At 48.8% G+C, this 18,501-nt stretch overlaps 1 protein-coding gene and 1 long non-coding RNA gene across 2 annotated transcripts in view; both read right to left on the reverse strand.

The window, feature by feature from the left end:
• LOC123748449 (uncharacterized) overlaps positions 1 to 18,501 on the reverse strand; it is a 579,862-nt gene that overhangs the window by 105,017 nt on the left and 456,344 nt on the right. The window lies entirely within an intron of this gene.
• Positions 14,147 to 18,098, reverse strand: LOC123749150 (uncharacterized). The gene is made up of 3 exons (XR_011230758.1): positions 17,973 to 18,098; positions 14,688 to 14,859; positions 14,147 to 14,607 (listed from the first exon to the last, which is right to left on the reverse strand). It is a non-coding gene; the product is annotated as an uncharacterized lncRNA (long non-coding RNA).

Here is an 18,501-nt window from a genome sequence, read left to right on the forward strand (position 1 = left end):
GGGAAAGAGAGGGAAGGGCGAAAATAGAAAAAGGAAACAAGGATGGGGAAATGATCACTTCCATGGAGGTCATCAAGAACCTGCCACGTGAAATCTAAGTAAAGAGAAGAAGAGCAGAGAGAAAGATCAAGACAAGAAAGGGTGCGAATCCGAGAGTCCAAACGAGTGGGCTCACCAGAATTCAGAAGAGACAGGGAAGAAGAGAGGAGAAACGGCTCAAGAAGGCGACACCGGGTATTCGTCAGAACGTCACTCCATAGTGAATGCCGACAATTGAAGTCACCTAGCAGGAGCACAGGCTCTGGCAAGGAGTCATGGACGTGTTTCAAATCAGGAAGAGAAAGCGGGACACTTGGGGGGAGATAAATGGAAGAAACAGTGTACCATTTCCCCACAAAGACACGAGCAGCAGAACAATGGAGAGGTGAAGGAAAAAGTAAAGGAACAAAGGGAACATCAGCACGAATCAAAAGAGCAGAAGAATTAGAAGCCCCAGCAACAGCTGGGGGGTGGGGGGAACAGAAAGGAATAGCCACGAAAACGACCAGGACGAGCACCAAGCATCGGCTCCTGGAGACAGACACAAAGGGGCGAAAACCGCGAAATCAGAAGTTGGAGTTCGAGGAAATTAGCGAAATAACCTCGAACGTTCCATTGAAGAATGGACAACGACGAGAAGAGAAAGGACAAAAACAGAGAACAAGGAAGAAACAAAGGCGAAAGAGCAACAGAGCACGTTAAAGAATATCAGGGTCGGGATCAGGGTCAGCAAAGTCAGGGTTAGGGGGCATGGGTAAACTGAGCAAAGACGGAGGGAAGGAAACGGGAGAACAGATCAGAGGTGGGCTGGCAGGGTCCGGAGGAGGAGGAGGAAGAGGAGCAGGCAAGGACATTAGCAGGATGAGGAGGGGTAGAAAGAGGGGAGCGTACCTCAGCAAGGGTAGCAACTGAGAGGGAAGTGGGGGCTAAAGAAACCTCCATAGCAGGAACAGGGGACGCAACCACCGAAATGGTAGGGGAAGGAGCGAGAGAGGCAGAAGTAAGGGCCGAGGAAGAAAGCGAAACCTTCTTACCCGCCGGGGAGGAGGAAGGAGAGGAGCCAGGTTTACGCTTCTGACGTAAAGAGACAGGTGTTCCAGCAACCACGTACTGGGCAACGGATTCTAGCGTCTCAACAGGAGAAGTTGAATGAGAGCACACATGACGTACGTTTGGAGACCGATGGACATCAGCCCGCACCGACAGGCGGCGGGGAGAGTCAAGAGACGGAGGGGAAGGAGGAACGGAGGGAGACGAGGAAGAAGACACAGGAGACACGACAGACCGGGTAGAAGGAAGGGGAACCCCAGACAGAGGACCAGGAGGAGGATCCTTCGGGAGAGAACCCAAAGGAACAGAGGAGGGGGCAGTGGGCGCATCAGGGTCCAAGGTCCTGAAACGGTTGAGAGTCCGAGGAAGGCGGGAAGGACGAGGAGAGGAAGAGCGCAACACGCGAGCATAAAAAATATTAGCATAAGGCGGGAGCCGGCGAACCTGGCGTCTCGCCTCAGGAAAAGATAAACGCTCCCGGTGCTTCAAGTTGAGGACGGCTGCCTCAAGCTTGTAATGGACACAGGCACGGGAGAAGGCAGGATGGGCCTCACCGCAGTTGAGGCAACGAGCCTGGGGAGAAGTGCACTCCGACTTGGAGTGACCTTCGCCACCACACAAAGGACAGAGACGGTCTTGGAGCAGCGGAGGGCACCATGCCCAAACCTCCAGCACTTGTTGCAGAGCCGAGGAGAAGGAATGTACTCCTGGACAGAGCACCTGGCACCAGCAAGAATGACAGAGGGTGGAAGGGTCCTACCATCAAAGGTAATCTTCACAACCCGGAGGGGTTGACGACGACTACCACGAGGGGGACGAGTAAACGTGTCCACCTGGAGAATAGAATGGCCCTGGACAGCAAGGATATGTCGAATATCGTCGTGGCAGTCGCGCAGGTCCCGAACACCGGTCGCAACATGGGGCGGGAGCAAAATAGTGCCAACACTGGCATTCAACTGAGCGTTCTTCGAGACCCGAACAAGGGTCTCGCCAAGGCAGGATAAGGCAGCCAAGCGGGAAGCAGCATCCTGAGAAGGAGCAGCAACGACACGTGTACCGAGACGAGTGGGGTTGAAAGTAATGGAGGCATCCACGGAATCAACGAGATGTCGATGGAGGGAAAAATCGTCAGGAGGCGCAGAATCAAGATGGAGATCAAAATATTTGGCCCACGAAGCGGGACCGAACAGGGCTTGATAGGTAGCAGAACTGGAAGGAATCGAGCGAGGGCGGCCGTGACGAGGACGGCAGTGAGAACCCCCAGAGAGAGAGAGGGGTTAAAAGGCGCAGTAGTTACAACTAGAGAAGGAGCCGCGCCAGGGGACGAGGTAGTCACCACTGGGGGCTTGGGGCTCGACCCAACCACAGAGGAGGGAGGGGAGCCAGGGGAAGGAGTCAGAGAGGCCAAAGGAGGAGCAAGGTCGGGGCCCAATGCAGCGGAGGCTACAGAGCCCGGTCTTTCAATACGGACCGACTCGGGGGCTTGGTCGCCCACCCCACGAGCCTGAGAAGGTAAACCAGAAGCAGCCGAAACAGGGGTTATCATCATTACGAAAAGAAGAATTCATTCACGAATGTGCCCCCACACCCACCATGGAGCCACAATTAGAGGCAGGACACCCAACAAGAAGCTATTGCCGATCTTGCCGGGGCCTCCTAGGGGTGCGTCGTGAGTATACGCCCCACAAACGCCACCTTAAGAAACCGACAGTCCGTCGAGATCGGGTTCAGTGACGAAAGGGGGATTGACAATAAAAGGTTCCCCTCGCTCTCGACGTCGGGTACTGCAGTTCTACGGGTGCAAGAGTATGCCTCCTCAAGCACAAGGGCGTCAAAATAGAAGAAGTCCAAGGGAAGAACCAGAACGAGCAAAAGGTCGGCAGGAAACGGCAAGCAGATAGGAGAAGAGGGGGGAGAAAAACGAAACAGAAGGAAAAGGAAAAGATGCCCAGCAGAAATGGAGAGGACGGCAGCAGAAGCACAAGGCTAGAAAAGGACAGAGGACTGTCCCAAGGAGCATCACACTCCGACAGCCGCCCACTAAGCCCCCACACGGCGACGAGCTGAGCGGGGAGGGGGAATTCCCAGCAAAATAGCTGGTGAATTTATAATATGTTGCAATGATATCCCGTTTTCTATAGACTGAAAATTCCACTACACGTTACATTTTCTATGGGTAACTTGTGTATTCAACGCAGCAATATTATCTGCAATTGCATTGATATTAGGTGGTGTCGGATTTTCCGACACCTGTGAAGGGGGCCAGTGATCCCTTTAATTCATCAGCTGATGCAAGATGCCGGCGGCCACCAGAGGAGCGCTGCTGTCACCATTATTATTTCCCCAAGTCCAAATATGTATCTCATGTGTTGTAGTTTACTTTGAGTAAACTTATTATTTTATCACTGTTTTGGTGTAACCTCCATCTCATTGAGCTTGGTGATAAATGACATTATACTGTACTGTTACTGTCATGACAGAGACCCTGTGTTGGCAATACGACATTAGATTTGAACACTGGTAATGGCATTCCCTAGAGAGTGACAGATGACAACATGGCTGTACATTTGAATTCTAGTATTGGCAGCACATAGTACGATCCTAGGCTGCTGGAAATATATTACATTAGAACTAATGGCGTTGCTGGGACGCAGAGAGAATTACCCAGCTGGCGACCAGAAAGCAAGAGGTGGAAGTGAGGCTACAGCCAGTCAAATTCTCTGCATGCATAGGTTGGCAGGCCTGGTGGGAGAGTCGCATACTGCAGGATTGAGCTTCGTGTGGGCAGGGCCTTCTCTCTCCCTTGGGTCCAAGGTCAAATGGTGGGGACCGGTCTTTAGGCATGAGTAGAAGAGCTTCCTAGGGGATGATGTATGATACCCTAGTGAAGGGAGCGAATACCCTGTGAGAGGTTATAGGATCAGTAGCACGATCCCCTGCTGTTTAACTGTAACCTCATGTAACACGGCCAAGCTGAGCGGCACGTGACATGAGACTACATGTCTCCTGTAGAGACAACATCTCTACAGAAGCAGAACGAGAGCAACACGATGGCCGTTGGGAAGAGTGATGGACATCAGCTCGCACCGACAGACACCGCGGAGTTAATAGGTAAAGGATGGGAAGGACGATCGGGGGAAGACGAAGAAGACACTGGAGATATGACAGACTGGGCAGAAAGAAGGGGGAACCCCCACAGAGAACCATGAGGGGGACCCTGCGGGACAGAACTCAAAGGAACAGGCGGCGGCAGAGGGTGTGTCCGAGTCTAAGGCCTGGAAGCAGGTTGCGAGACAGAGGAAGGGGAGAAGGACGAGGAGAGGAAGAGCGCAACACGCGAGCATGAGACGTTAGCGTAAGGTGGGAGACGGCGAACTTGGCGCCTTGGGAAAACAAACGTTCCCGGTGCTTAAAGTTAAGGACGGCTGCCTCAAGCTTTTAAAGTGTACAAATGCACGGGAGAAGGCAGGGTAGGCCTCACCGAAATTGAGGCAAGCAAGCCTGGGGAGAAATGCACTCCAACTTATTGACGTTTGCCCCCACACAAGGGACAGAGAGAGTACATTAGTATTGGAGGGCACCATGCCCAAACCTCCAGCAGTTATTACAGAGCCGAGGAAAGGGAATGTACTCCAGGACGAAGCACCTGGCACCAGCAAGAATGACAGGGTGGAAGGGTCCTACCATCAAAGGTAATCTTTACGAACCCGAAGGGGCTGATGGCGACGACCCCGAGGGGAACGAGTAAACGTGGCCACCAGGAGATCAGAATGGCCTTGGGCTTTGAGAATATGCCAAATATGTTTGTGGCAAGCCTCTGTATTCCCAACACCGGTCACAACATGGGGTGGGAGAACAATGCCAGCACTGGCAGTGAACCGAACGTTCTTTGAGACCCGAACAGGGTTCTCGCCAAGGCAGGATAAGGTGGCCAAGTGGGTGGCTGCATCCTGAGAAGGACCAGCAACGACATGTGTACCGAGACAGGTGGGGATTGAAAGTAACTGGCATTTGCAGAATCGACAAGATGCCTGTGGAAGGAGAAATCGTTAGGAGGCGAGGAATCCAGAGGGAGGAGATCAAAGTATTTGTTCCATGAAGCAGGGCCAAACATGGCTTGGTACGCATCAGTACGGGAAGGTATATTGCGAGTTCGGCCATTGCGTGGACGGCATCGAGAACCATCAGAGGATGGGGGGGGGGGAGGTTAAAAGGCACAGTAGTCACAAGAGTGAGCCGTGCCATGGGACGAAGTGGTCACCACTGGGGGCTTGTGGCTCGACCTAACCACAGAGGGAGGGAGGGGTGCAAAGGGGAGTAGTCAGGAGGGTCAAAGGTGGAGCAAGGTCGGGGCCCAATGCAATGAATAATCAAAACAGGCAACAGGTTGGCAGGAAATGACAATTAGAAAGGAGAAGAGGGAGAAAAACCAAGGCAAGGGAAAAACGATCCAGCAAAATTAGAGAAGGAAGCAGGAGCATAAGGCTACAAAAGCACAGGACTGTCCCATGGAGCATCACTGGCAGCCGACCACCAAGTCCCCCCCCCCCCCCACCCTTACAGCGCCAATGAGCCAGATAGGGAGGGGGCGTCACGAAAAGTCAAGCGATCCTGTTTCAAAGTGAGGACCGCTTCCTCAAGCTTTGTAGTGGGTACACGTGCAAGAAAAGGTATTGTGGGCATCACTTCAATTTAGGCAGTGAGCCGGGGGTGAGGGTGGTGTTTCGAGAAACAAGACTTGTGCATTTGAGGGCACCGTGCCCAAACTTCCTGCACGTATTACAAAGTTCAATAGGGGGATGTATTTTTCAACAGAGCACCTGGCACCAGCAAGAATGATAGAGGGCAGAAGTGTCCTACTATCAAAAGGTGATTTTCACAACTATAAGGATAACGGTGGCGACCACGAGGGGGTCAAGTGAACGTGTCCACCTGGAGGACAGGATGGCCTTCAAAGACATGTTTTATATCCTCATGGTAGTCTTTCAGGTCCAACACCAGTTGCAACACGGTGCAGGAGGAGAAAGATGCCAACACTGACATTTAACCGAGCACTTTTGGAGACCCAAACCGGGGTCTCCCCAATGCAGGACACTGTGGTTAGGTGCGCCAGTGAAGGAGCAAAGACATGTGTACCGAAACGGGTGGGGTTAAAAGTAAGTCATCCACCGAATTAACAAGGTTTTTATGGCGGGAGAAATCAGGAGTAGAAGAACCCAGAGGGAGATCAGAGTATTTAGCCCACAAAGCATGACCAAACAAGGCTTGGTACGTATTAGTATGGGAAGAGATTGAGTGAGCGCAGCCGGGAAGGCATGGAATACCTCGGCCATCTGTGGCCGAGGTTGACATCTACCAGTTTTCTCCAAAATTGGCACCCTTAGAGTTAGGCTTATGTGCAGTCAGGTGTACAAGTTTCATGCAAATCGTCCGATAACAAAATAATTAACTTAATTTTTTTTCTAATAGAGCTAATAATATTTTGTTCGTATATGCTGTTGTGATACCCGAGAGCCATAAATACGATTTCAGTTGACACTTGCTTGATTATTTTTTTTGACCATTTTGGAATAATTCTGACACCTACTTCAAGTTTTTTTTTCTCCCTTCCTATTTATGCTACGATGACGAGACTTGGGTCAGATGAAACTCTTTATGTACCACTCGTCAAAAAGTTTGAAATCGAACCACTTTTCATTTAATTCATTTTTTGGGAAATCTGATTCTAGTGGCCCCTTAAAAGGCGTAGAAGTCAGTGTGAAACCGAGTCGTGCCCGTGGACGATGGGGTCACAGTTGGGGGCGTGGGGCTCAACCCAACCAGTTGATGGGGGGGGGGGTTAAGTCAGGAGTGTTAAAGGAGCCACCCAGTCTGTGCCCAATGTAGTAGAGACTACAGAGCCCGGTCTTCCAACACAGTCCATCTCAGGAGCTTGGTCACCCACTCCATGAGCTTGAGAAGTCATTCGAGATATTACTCAGCAACATGGAAACTAGAGGAAATATTTTCTTTCATGACTCTGCCCCCACATCTACCACAATTAGAGGATAGGACACTCGATATGTTTCTGGTCATGCCAGGGCCCTCAGGGGGTGCGTCGTGAGCATATCCCCCACAAACACCACCTTAAGAACCACCAGTCTATCGTGATCGGGTTCAGTGACTAAAAGAAGATTGACAATAAAAGGGTCCCCTTGATCAAAACGTTCGGTATTAAAGTTCTATGTATTGATGCCCGGGTGTTTGGGAAGGCAAACAGAAGTAATCCAAAAGAATAATAAAGACTGGCAAAAGGTCGGCAAGAAATGCCAATTGGAAAGGAGAAGAAAGGAGGGGGAGGATGAAACAAGGCAAAGGAAATTATTTCTGGCAAAGTTGGTGAAGACGGCCGCAGGCGCACAAGGCCTCAAAAGGACAGGACTGACCCATGGAGTATCACACCACAGTAGCCACCTACCAAGCCCCCTCACGATGACAACGAGCCAGAGGGGGATAGGGTTCAGAAGAACAGACCGAGTTTAACATTACTATGTAGAATATATTACACAAATTCTTAATAAACAGAAGTAAGTAATTATCAAAAGAAGGCACCAAACCGGGCAGGCTATGTAGCACCATCAAATGTGCAGAATAATCAGAGGGCGCTAAATATCACCAAGGATGCCAATACGGGAACAAAAACGCATAAGGCGAACGATATCAAAAGTATCCGAGTCACCAAGAATTCTATTGAGGGACAGGTGACCGCGAGGGGCGGTCGGAAAGCAAGACACACGCTCGTCCTGGAAGTCAGGACATTCAAGAAGGACATGCACGACCGTAAGAGGGACAATACAACTTGGACAATAAGGAGCAGGGCGGCGCTCCATCAAGTGACCATGGGTTAAGCGAGTATAGCCAATACGCAACCTCGCCAGAGCCGTTTCCCAACGCCGGTTACAGTGGTAGGAGGACGGCCACGAGGAAACAACATTTAAGAGTACGTAGCTTTTTACCAGTAACAGACGACCAAGAAGTCTGCCAACGGGTAAGGACGGAGGAATGGATAACCGGGTCAAAGTCGGAATATGGAATTCCTTTACGAGAGATGGGACAAGAGCGGACAGCTTCCCTGGCGGCAGCATCCACACGCTCATTTAAAGACACCAATATGGCTGGGAACCCAACAAAACTCAACCGACTTAAATTTACTGTGAACAAGAAACAGCCAATGCTGGATCTCGACAAATACTGGATGAACCGGATTAAAGGACCCGAGAGTCAACAACTACAAAGGAGGACTGAACGAGAAAGCAGGAGACGAAGAGCAGAGAGAATAGCATAAAGTTCCGCTGTAAAGATGCTAGTCTCCGGGGGCAAGCGACACAAGTGCGATCAGGAAAAACAACAGAGTAGCCAACACCGTCCGTTGACTTAGACCCATCGGTGAAGACAGAAACGGAGCGGGAGTGAGAAGAAAAGTGCTCGAGGAAAAGGAGTTTTAGAACCGTAGGAGGGGTAAAAGCTTTAGTGATACGGGTCAAGGATGTACAAAACCGCGGAAGAGGGACCCTCCACGGGGGCAAAGAAGGAACAACACGAGGAGAAACATCAGAATTACGAACGGAAAGAGAATCCTGCAGGCGAGATAACCGGACAGAAAGAGGGAGGTGGTGAAGAGGAACAGGAACCGCAGGAGGGGTAAAAGTTAAAGACCGACAGAGGAGAGAGGAAGGATGTTGCAAGGACCGCGTAAGATAGCGAAGACAGTAGCGATCACGGCGGTCCTGGAGAGACAGGAAGCCAGTGTCAACATACAAGCTAAGGATGGGTATCGAACAAAAGGCACCAGACCTGAGGCGCAACCCAGTATGGTGCAAAGCATCAAGACGGCGAAGAGTAAAAGGAGAAGCAGACGAGTAAGCATGGCAACCATAATCGAGCTTAGACAGGACGAGAGAGGAATGTAAAGCAAGGAGAGTGCGCCTATCTGCCCCCCCAAGAAGTATGGGACAAGACCCGAAGGAGGGTAAGGGCCTTAGAGCACTCAACACGGAGGTAAGAGATATGGGGAGACCAAGACAAACGAGTGTCAAGGAATAACCCCAAAAGCTTCGCGGAATCTTTGTATTCAAGGGGATGACCATAAAGTGACAAAGAGGGACGAAGAACAACCCGTTTCCGCGTAAAAGTCATGGCACAAGTCTTAGAAGTAGAGAACTTTAAGCCATGATCTGTGGCCCAAGACGACACGGCATCAATTGCAAGTTGAAGCCGGCGTTGAAGGAGAGGCGAATCATCACCCTGACAACAAAGGGTAAGATCATCGACATAGAGAGCGGAGAAGACACCAGAAGGAAGAGAGGAAAGAAGACCATTGAGGGCAACCAGAAAAAGAGTTGTGCTCAGAACACTACCCTGGGGCACACCTTCGTATTGCTGAAAAGAGGGAGAAAGCAGTACCAAGGCGCACCCGAAAGGAACGACGAGAGAGGAAGCTGCGGAGAAAGAGAGGGAGATTACCACGAAGGCCAAAAGAATGAAGTTGAGATAGGATATGATAACACCAAGTGGTGTCGTAAGCCTTTTCCAGGTCAAAAAGGACGGCAACAACGGAGGTCTTCGCAGCAAAAGCAGTACGAATATAGACCTCCAAGTTCACCAGGACATCTGTCGTGCTGCGGCACTTGCGGAAACCAAATTGAGAAGGGGAGAGGTGATAGTGTTCCAGGAACCACATCAGACGAACGTTAACCATACGTTCAAAGAGTTTGCAGACACAACTTGTGAGAGCAATTGGGCGAAAGTCCTTAGGGGAAGTACCCAGAGACCCCGGTTTGCGAACAGGGAGGACAACGGCATCGAGCCAGTCCGCAGGGACTGACGACGACTCCCAGATCCGATTATATAGACTCAGTAAATACTGAGACGTGCTCGCCGGGAGATGGCGAAGCATCTCATAATGAATACCATCGGAGCCCGCCGCCGTAGAACCGCAGAGGGCCAGGGCAGAGCGAAGTTCAGAGAGAGAAGGGATCATTATAGGGAAGCTGAAGATGAGTGCAGAAATCTAAAGGACGAGACTCAAGGACAGGATTACGAAGAAGGAAAGATTGGGGAAGATGAAGACCAGAGCTAGCAGAAGAAAAGTGGGAACCCAGTTCGGAAGCGACCTGCAACGGGTCCGCCACAAGAGTATCATGGAGGTGAAGGACCGGTGAAACATCGGGAACGAACTTACCCGCTATCTTGCGGATATGTTTCCAGATCTGGGCCAGAGGGGTTTCAGACGTAATTGTTGAAACATAAGATGCCCAACATTCACGTTTAGCCGTACGGACGGCCCTACGGGCCACCGCACTCTTTCCGAAAGAAAAGAATCGGTCATCTGCCTACGGCGGTGCCTCTTCCAGGCTGCACGCTTACAGCGGACGGCCCGAGCACAGTCCGCATTCCACCAGAGAACGCACTTCAATGGACCCCGAGAGGAAGAGCGAGGAATAGAGCGGAGGGCAGCGTTGAAGACTGTCATGAAAAAGGAGGAGAGCGCGAGGGAGAGGTCAGAGAGAGCAGCACTGAGGGTAAATAGGTGGCAGTTTGCTAAGGCAGACTGGACCCTAGGGAAAGAGAGGGAAGGGCGAAAAGAGAAAAAGGAAACAAGGATGGGGAAATGATCACTTCCATGGAGGTCATCAAGAACCTGCCACGTGAAATCTGAGTAAAAAGAAGAAGAGCAGAGAGAAAGATCAAGACAAGAAAGGGTGCGAGTCCGAGAGTCCAAATGAGTGGGCTCACCAGAATTCAGAAGAGACACGGAAGAAGAGAGGAGAAACGGCTCAAGGAGGCGACCCCGGGTATTCGTCAGAACGTCACCCCAAAGAGGATGACGACAATTGAAGTCACCCAGCAGGAGCACAGGCTCCGGCAAAGAGTCTAGGTGTTTCAGAGCAGTAAGAGAGCGGGACACTCGGGGGGGAGATAAATGGAACAAACTGTGTACCATTTCCCCACAAAGATACGAGCAGCAGAACAATGGAGAGGCGAAGGAAAAAGCAAAGGAACAAAGGGAACATCAGCACGAATCAAGAGAGCAGAAATTCAGAAGCCCTAGCAATGGCTGGGGGGGGGGGAAGAGAGAGAAAGGAATAGCCACAAAAACGTCCTGGACGAGCACCAAGCATTGGCTCCTGGAGACAGACACAAAAGGGGCGAAAACCGCGAAATCAGAAGTTGGAGTTCGAGGAAATTGGCGTAATAACCTCGAACGTTCCATTGAAGAATGGACAACGACGAGAAGAGAAAAGACGAAAACAGAGAACAAGGAAGAAACAAAGGCGAAAGAGCACGATAAAGAATATCAGGGTCGAGATCAGGGTCAGCAAAGTCAGGGTTAGGGGGCATTGGTAAACTGAGCAAAGACGGAGGGAAGGAAACTGGAGAACAGATCAGAGGAGGGCGGGCGGGGTCCGGAGGAGGAGGAGGAAGAGGAGGAGACAACGGAGAGGAGCAGTCAAGGACAGCAGCAGGAAGAGGGGGAGTAGAAAGAGGGGGAGTAGAAAGAGGGGAGCGCACCCCAGCAAGAGCAGCAACCGAAAGGGAAGCAGGGGCCAAAGAAACCTCCATAGCAGGAACAGGGGACGTAATCACTGAAACGGGAGGGGAAGGAGCAACAGAGCCAGAAGTAGGAGCCGAGGAAGAAAGCGAAGCCTTCTTACTCGCCGGGGAAGAGGAAGGAGAGGAGCCAGGCTTACGCTTCTGACTTAAAGAGACCGGTGTCCCAGCAACTACGTACCGGGCAACGGATTCCAGTGTCTGAACAGGAGAAGCCGAACGAGAGCACACACACGTCGGCCGTTAGGAGAGCGATGGACATCCGCCCGCACCGACAGGCGGTGGGGAGAGCCGATAGATGGAGGAAGAGGATGGGAAGGAGGATTGGAGGGGGGACGAGGAAGAAGACACGACAGACCGGGTAGAAGGAAGGTAAACCCCGGACAGAGGACCAGGAGGAGGATCCTTCGGGAGAGAACCCAAAGGAACAAAGGAGGGGGCAGCGGGCGCATCAGGGTCCAAGGCCCGAAAACGGTTGGGAGTCTGAGGAAGGCGGGAAGGACGAGGAGAGGAAGAGCGCAACACGCGAGCATAAGAGATATTAGCATAAGGCGGGAGCCGGCGAACCTTGCGTCTCGCCTCGGGAAAAGATAAACGCTCCCGGTGCTTCAAGTTGAGGACGGCTGCCTCAAGCTTGTAATGGACACACGCACGGGAGAAGGTAGGATGGGCCTCACCGCAGTTGAGGCAACGAGCCTGGGGAGAAGTGCACTCCGACTTGGAGTGACCTTCGCCACCACACAAAGGACAGAGAGAGACAGTCCCGGAGCAGCGGAGGGCACCATGCCCAAACCTCCAGCACGTGTTGCAGCGCCGAGGAGAAGGAATGTACTCCTGGACAGAGCACCTGGCACCAGCAAGAATGACAGAGGGTGGAAGGGTCCTACCATCAAAGGTAATCTTCACAACCCGGAGGGGTTGACGACGAAAACCACGAGGGGGACGAGTAAACGTGTCCACCTGGAGAATAGAATGGCCCTGGGCAGCAAGGATATGTTGAATATCGTCGTGGCAGTCGCGCAGGTCCCGAACACCGGTCGCAACATGGAGCGGGAGCAAAATAGTGCCAACACTGGCATTCAACTGAGCGTTCTTCGAGACCCGAACAGGGGTCTCGCCAAGGCAGGATAAGGCAGCCAAGCAGGAAGCAGCATCCTGAGAAGGAGCAGCAACGACACGTGTACCGAGACAAGTGGGGTTGAAAGTAATGGAGGCATCCACGGAATCAACGAGATGTCTATGGAGGGAGAAATCATCAGGAGGCGCAGAATCAAGAAGGAGGAGATCAAAATATTTGGCCCACGAAGAAGGACCAAACAGGGCTTGATAGGTAGCAGAACTGGAAGGAATCTAGCTAGGGCGGCCGTGACGAGGACGGCGGTGAGAACCCCCAGAGAGGGGTTAAAAGGCACAGTAGTTACAACTAGAGAAGGAGCCGCGCCAGGGGACGAGGTAGTCACCACTGGGGGCTTGGGGCTCGACCCAACCACAGAGGAGGGAGGGGAGCCAGGGGAAGGAGTCAGAGAGGCCAAAGGAGGAGCACGGTCGGGGCCCAATGCAGCGGAGGCTACAGAGCCCGGTCTTCCAATGCGGACCGACCCGGGGGCTTGGTCGCCCACCCCTCGAGCCTGAGAAGGCAAACCAGAAGCAGCCGAAACAGGGTTTATCATCATGACGAAAAGAAGAATTCATTCACGAATGTGCCCCCACACCCACCACGGAGCCACAATTAGAAGCAGGACACCCAACAAGAAGCTATCGCCGATCTTGCCGGGGCCTCCTAGGGGTGCGTCGTGAGTATACGCCCCACAAACGCCACCTTAAGAAACCGACAGTCCGTCGAGATCGGGTTCAGTGACGAAATGGGGATTGACAATAAAAGGTTCCCCTCGCTCTCGACGTCGGGTACTGCAGTTCTACGGGTGTCAAGAGTATGCCTCCTCAAGCACCCGGGCGTCAAAATAGAAGAAGTCCAAGGGAAGAACCAGAACGAGCAAAAGGTCGGCAGGAAACGACAAGCAGATAGGAGAAGAGGGGGGAGAAAAACGAAACAGAAGGAAAAGGAAAAGATGCCCAGCAGAATTGGAGAGGACGGCAGCAGGAGCACAAGGCTAGAAAAGGACAGAGGACTGTCCCAAGGAGCATCACACTCCGGCAGCCGCCCACTAAGCCCCCACACGGCGACAACGAGCTGAGCGGGGACGGGGTGCATTTGGGGAAGACTGCCACCGCTTTAAACAGCCTAGTGAGAACAGGTTGCCTTACAGTCTGTTCAGCGCTACTCTGCCAACCTCTAGCTGGTAGGGGTCGGCAGCCTATCAGAACTTAGGCTATCTAACCAGACTGACAAAAAACTGTTAAGGTGTCCACATTGACACATTATCCCCTTTGCCGCCCCTCACACTTTTCTATACCACATTTGCAAGATGGGCGGTGTTTACAAACTTCAGAGAAATAAACCAGACAATGCGTTTATAACATTTATATTACAACAATAGAATGTCTGGAATTAATTTGTATCAATCGATAGATTTAGAAGTTTACTGCCATTGATTAATACAATGAGAACTGATGGAGAACAACTATCGAGCGTAGAAGCGTGGAGCCTCACAGATTACGCGTCTCAGGTGGAAACAGGAGGAGTCGTGCCAAGTGACACCATCGTTATACAGGTTGTTTAACACCGCCAGACAGTCCTCGTTGCCTTCATCGTTGTCTGGCTGTGGCAGTCCTCGCCTGGGGAAGACAAGTGGTTCTCAAGGCCATGATCATTACCAGTCAACACCAATAGTTTTGTTTACGATCAACAAACCAGTTCTCAACTGCCAGTGCTAGACCAGTTAGAGTAGGGAGAGGAAGTGCCAGATAACCACGACCGAGACCTCGAGTTCCGTTTGTTGCCGCTCGTCCAGATGTTGCTGATGTAGTCTGAAATTATACCATTTTCATTACATCCAAGTTAGTCACTCAAGGCTTAGTTAAACACCTAGACCACCTTTTCAACTTACGTGTAATCACAGTTGGAAATTAACCCTTGCTTCCTGTGACTTTCAATACCGACTGCCTGGACCCGTTGCCAAGCCCAGAGCAGTAATAAGTTGCTTGCTCCCAGGTGTAGAGTCGACCAGAGTCGTGACACCATGAGAAGTGGTATGCTCTGCCGTCCACTACCTCGTCAACCTGATAAGTTACAAAAAATTATGTGAAGGCTCATTTTAATTACCAGTTAACCTTAAGTACGTCCATATGAAAGGAAAATGGAACTCATCTTACCAGGGGTTTAGCAGCATGGTTGCATAAAGATGTAGTTGGACACAAGGTAAAGGGAGTCAATAGTGGAGATACTTGTTGAGGAATAAAGACCTGAGGCTGGCTTGGTAGTTGTGGCTGAACACAGGTTGTTGGGCTGGTAGTTGTGGGAAGGGTTGCTGGGGTTGAGGTTAGGTGGGGCCGCCTTCAGATACCAAGAGGTTTCCACTTGAGGTAACGAATGGACTGTCAGTGGCTCCCAAGATGGCGGGAGCAGCGTTATTAACGAAGTAATAATAACGCCTCTACTAATCTACACCACGGAGACTAGAGTCTCCGTGGTGTAGTGGTAAGACACTCGCCTGGCGTTCCGCGAGCACTATGTCATGGGTTCGTATCCTGGCCGGGGAAGATTTCCTGGGCGCAATTCCTTAACTGTAGCCTCTGTTTAACGCAACAGTAAAATGTTTACTTGGATGAAAAACGATTCTTCGCAGCAGGGGATCGTATTCCAGGTGTCTGCCCGAAACGCTACGCGTACTAGTGGCTGTACAAGAATGTAACAACTCTAGTATATAACTTAAAAAAAAAAAAAGTATTGGGCCCAGGATGGCATCACTGCCGCTGCCATCACCAGAAATATTATGGCAGCCATCTGTAATGAGTATTTATTAAATCTATATAAATAAAAATGGAAATGTTCGTTTGTTCTAAATCACTAATCTCCTAAATTTCTTCACCAATGGCTTTGAAATTCTCACAAAACGATCCATTTGCATCCGAACAGGTTTTTATACAAATATCAAATCCGATCGTAAAATTTTTTGAAAAGACTTTCATGAGAGGGAAATCTTCAAAACCTCTTTACCAATTGCTTTTCAATTTTGACAGTTGCATTTGAATAGGCGTGCGTTTATATATATATATATATATATATATATATAAAATATATATATATATATATATACTATATAGATGGCACATCTGCGACTGTTAAAAACTTTTTTCTAAACAGCGCCATCCGTCTCACTTAACTGGTCCAAAAGTTCAACTAATTATGTTACAATTCCATTTCAATGTTTGCAATAGCATCGATGAATTGAAATTTTAGAGATTATTTATTTATTTTTATTCTATTATTTTGTATGACATGGCATTGAAAGAGCAGCGTTTACCATACCGTTGATTTTGGTTTATTTTCCTATCTTTTATAACTTTTTTCACCGATAGGAACATCAGATCATTTGGGAATGCATCGGGCGAGGGAGTGGGGAATGGAGGGAAAGACGAGGAATGGAAAATGGGGAGGACAAAGGAACAGGAGTGGGGGACAGGATGAATGTGGCAGGACCAGGGGGATGGTGGCGTGGGGGAATAGTGGGAAGGACAAGGACGAGAGGACAGGGGAGGTGGTAATAGTGGGAGAGGACTGGGAGACGGGAAATTTACCATGGCTCAGAAACTAACAGTTGCAGAGCCACAACAACGTGTGGCCGGGAACAGTTATTAATACAAACGAAAGTCATTTCAATTTACAGTGTGAAGTGGAAGTTTAGTGGGACCGAGAAGTTTAGTATTTAAATGTATACTTAAGTTGCAAGTAAGAAAAAAAAAAAAAAAAAAAACCAACAACTTTGAAGTCAAATAATTTTGCAAGACGAGCAATGTATATGCTACCTTTAAGTCTAATAGGTATATTTTACACAAGACTTTAATAGTAGAGTTTCACAAATAATGTATTGCTTGACAATACCTATCCAATGTTTAAAGTAATTACCTTTTATCCAAGGTTAACGTAAACGGTGAGTCTGCCATTTCATTAAGAAGTTTTCATTGACTGGTTCAGCAATATTACCAGTACAATAATCAATGTTACACACCTGGTCTCCGGTGTGTGAAATTACAAGAGCACGTTTAAGGCAGAGTATACTTCACTGGAGGCGAGTTGTAATCCCACCGGCACGACCACCGGAAAATTATTGTATGAAAAGTGAATAGAAGGCAAGGTGTTGACGGATTAATTCTGTTCTTTATGCACAATTTATTAAACTTTGAGCGTTTCGTCAAGTACTAAGCAGAGATTCACAAGTGTTTTTTAAGAGAAAGTTAAGGATGCAAGGGCGAGATTGGTATACGTAATATTTATAGTAGCGTCAATAAAATTTGTCTAGACTGGTATCAAATGAAGATAAGGGTAGTTATCTTTCATGAGATCCATAAGGAATATAGATGAATTTTTAGCAAAGTCACTCCTATAGTTTAAATTTAATATAATTTAGATACAAGGTTTAACCGAAATCAGTAGGAACAAGAGTTTACCTGAAGGTGCTACATTAAATTACGAATGTTTTGTTAAATTCTTCCTTGCAATACCCGTTACTCAAACTAGTCTGCAACGTACACTTAGTTCAGAGGCGTCGTAAGGTTTTAACTACTCTAGTGACGACTAGTTTGGAATGTAATAACGTTGCTCAAAGTTATTAATAAAAATTATGGATAGTCAAGAGTTACATTTGCAAGAAACAATGTAGCTTCCAAGTGAAATGCATGAATTTCAGCAAGTGAACAGTACCCAACCCTTCATCCTCTTCACAAGTAAGCTCAGAGCAAGGAAAGTTCAGTGCTATTTCAGAACCAAAATATAGCATTTAAAAATTTTAGAGAAACTTAAGGACTTTAAATATTCATATTTAAAGTTTAATTTTATTAGCTTAGGAGCAGTTTAGCAGGATATGAGTTTAGAGGATATAATCCACGTAGTTACCTACATCTATAAGAAGCCATGGATTTGTTTAGTAATGTTACACTAATTAAGTGCATAATCTAGTTAATTGGCAAAGAGTTGACTTTGTCAGGACGTCACCTGTGTGAATGTGATGATAATCTAGAAAACAATTGTTACAAAGATTATGAAACATTCAACTATACAAAGATTATGAAACATTTAACTATACAACGCCTACCATAGTACTTAATTATTACCTAAATATTATTACCAACAAAACTTAATTATTAACAATAAAACTTAACATAATAACACAAACCTTCACAATAATAGGGCGTCTTACTGTGGAGGTGAGGAGGTAACTGACACACCTCGGCGCCAACTCCCACTTTTATACTCACCACACTGCTTCTCATTGGTAATAAATTCTGCAGCAACAGTTCCTTCCTGGCTTGTAATTGGCTACTCCTCAACAGGGGTCCAAGACGCTAGTTACTCTTGCCGCTACGACCATAACATGCAAGTGGCCAGATGCCGCCGCCAGAAGTGGCCATTGACAATATCAACAATGCAGGCAAGGGCCACTTAACCCCATAACTAACCGAATATTACTTGACCTCCTTCACTGTTATGTTGATTTTGTTTATTTATTGTTTAAATATTTATTATTTATAGTCATTTACCTTATTGTTAGTTACAATATAGAGATGGAGAAGAGAGGGATGAGAGGAAGACTTCCGCTCCCATGACAGACACTCACAGTATATTTAGCACTAATGTAAAAACTTTTACTTGTACTAAAATGCTTATAAAAGGTTCCCATACCAAGGAGAAATAATAAGTTTACA

Source organism: Procambarus clarkii, chromosome 38, assembly GCF_040958095.1.
Source record: "Procambarus clarkii isolate CNS0578487 chromosome 38, FALCON_Pclarkii_2.0, whole genome shotgun sequence".
NCBI classification, from domain to species: domain Eukaryota; kingdom Metazoa; phylum Arthropoda; class Malacostraca; order Decapoda; family Cambaridae; genus Procambarus; species Procambarus clarkii.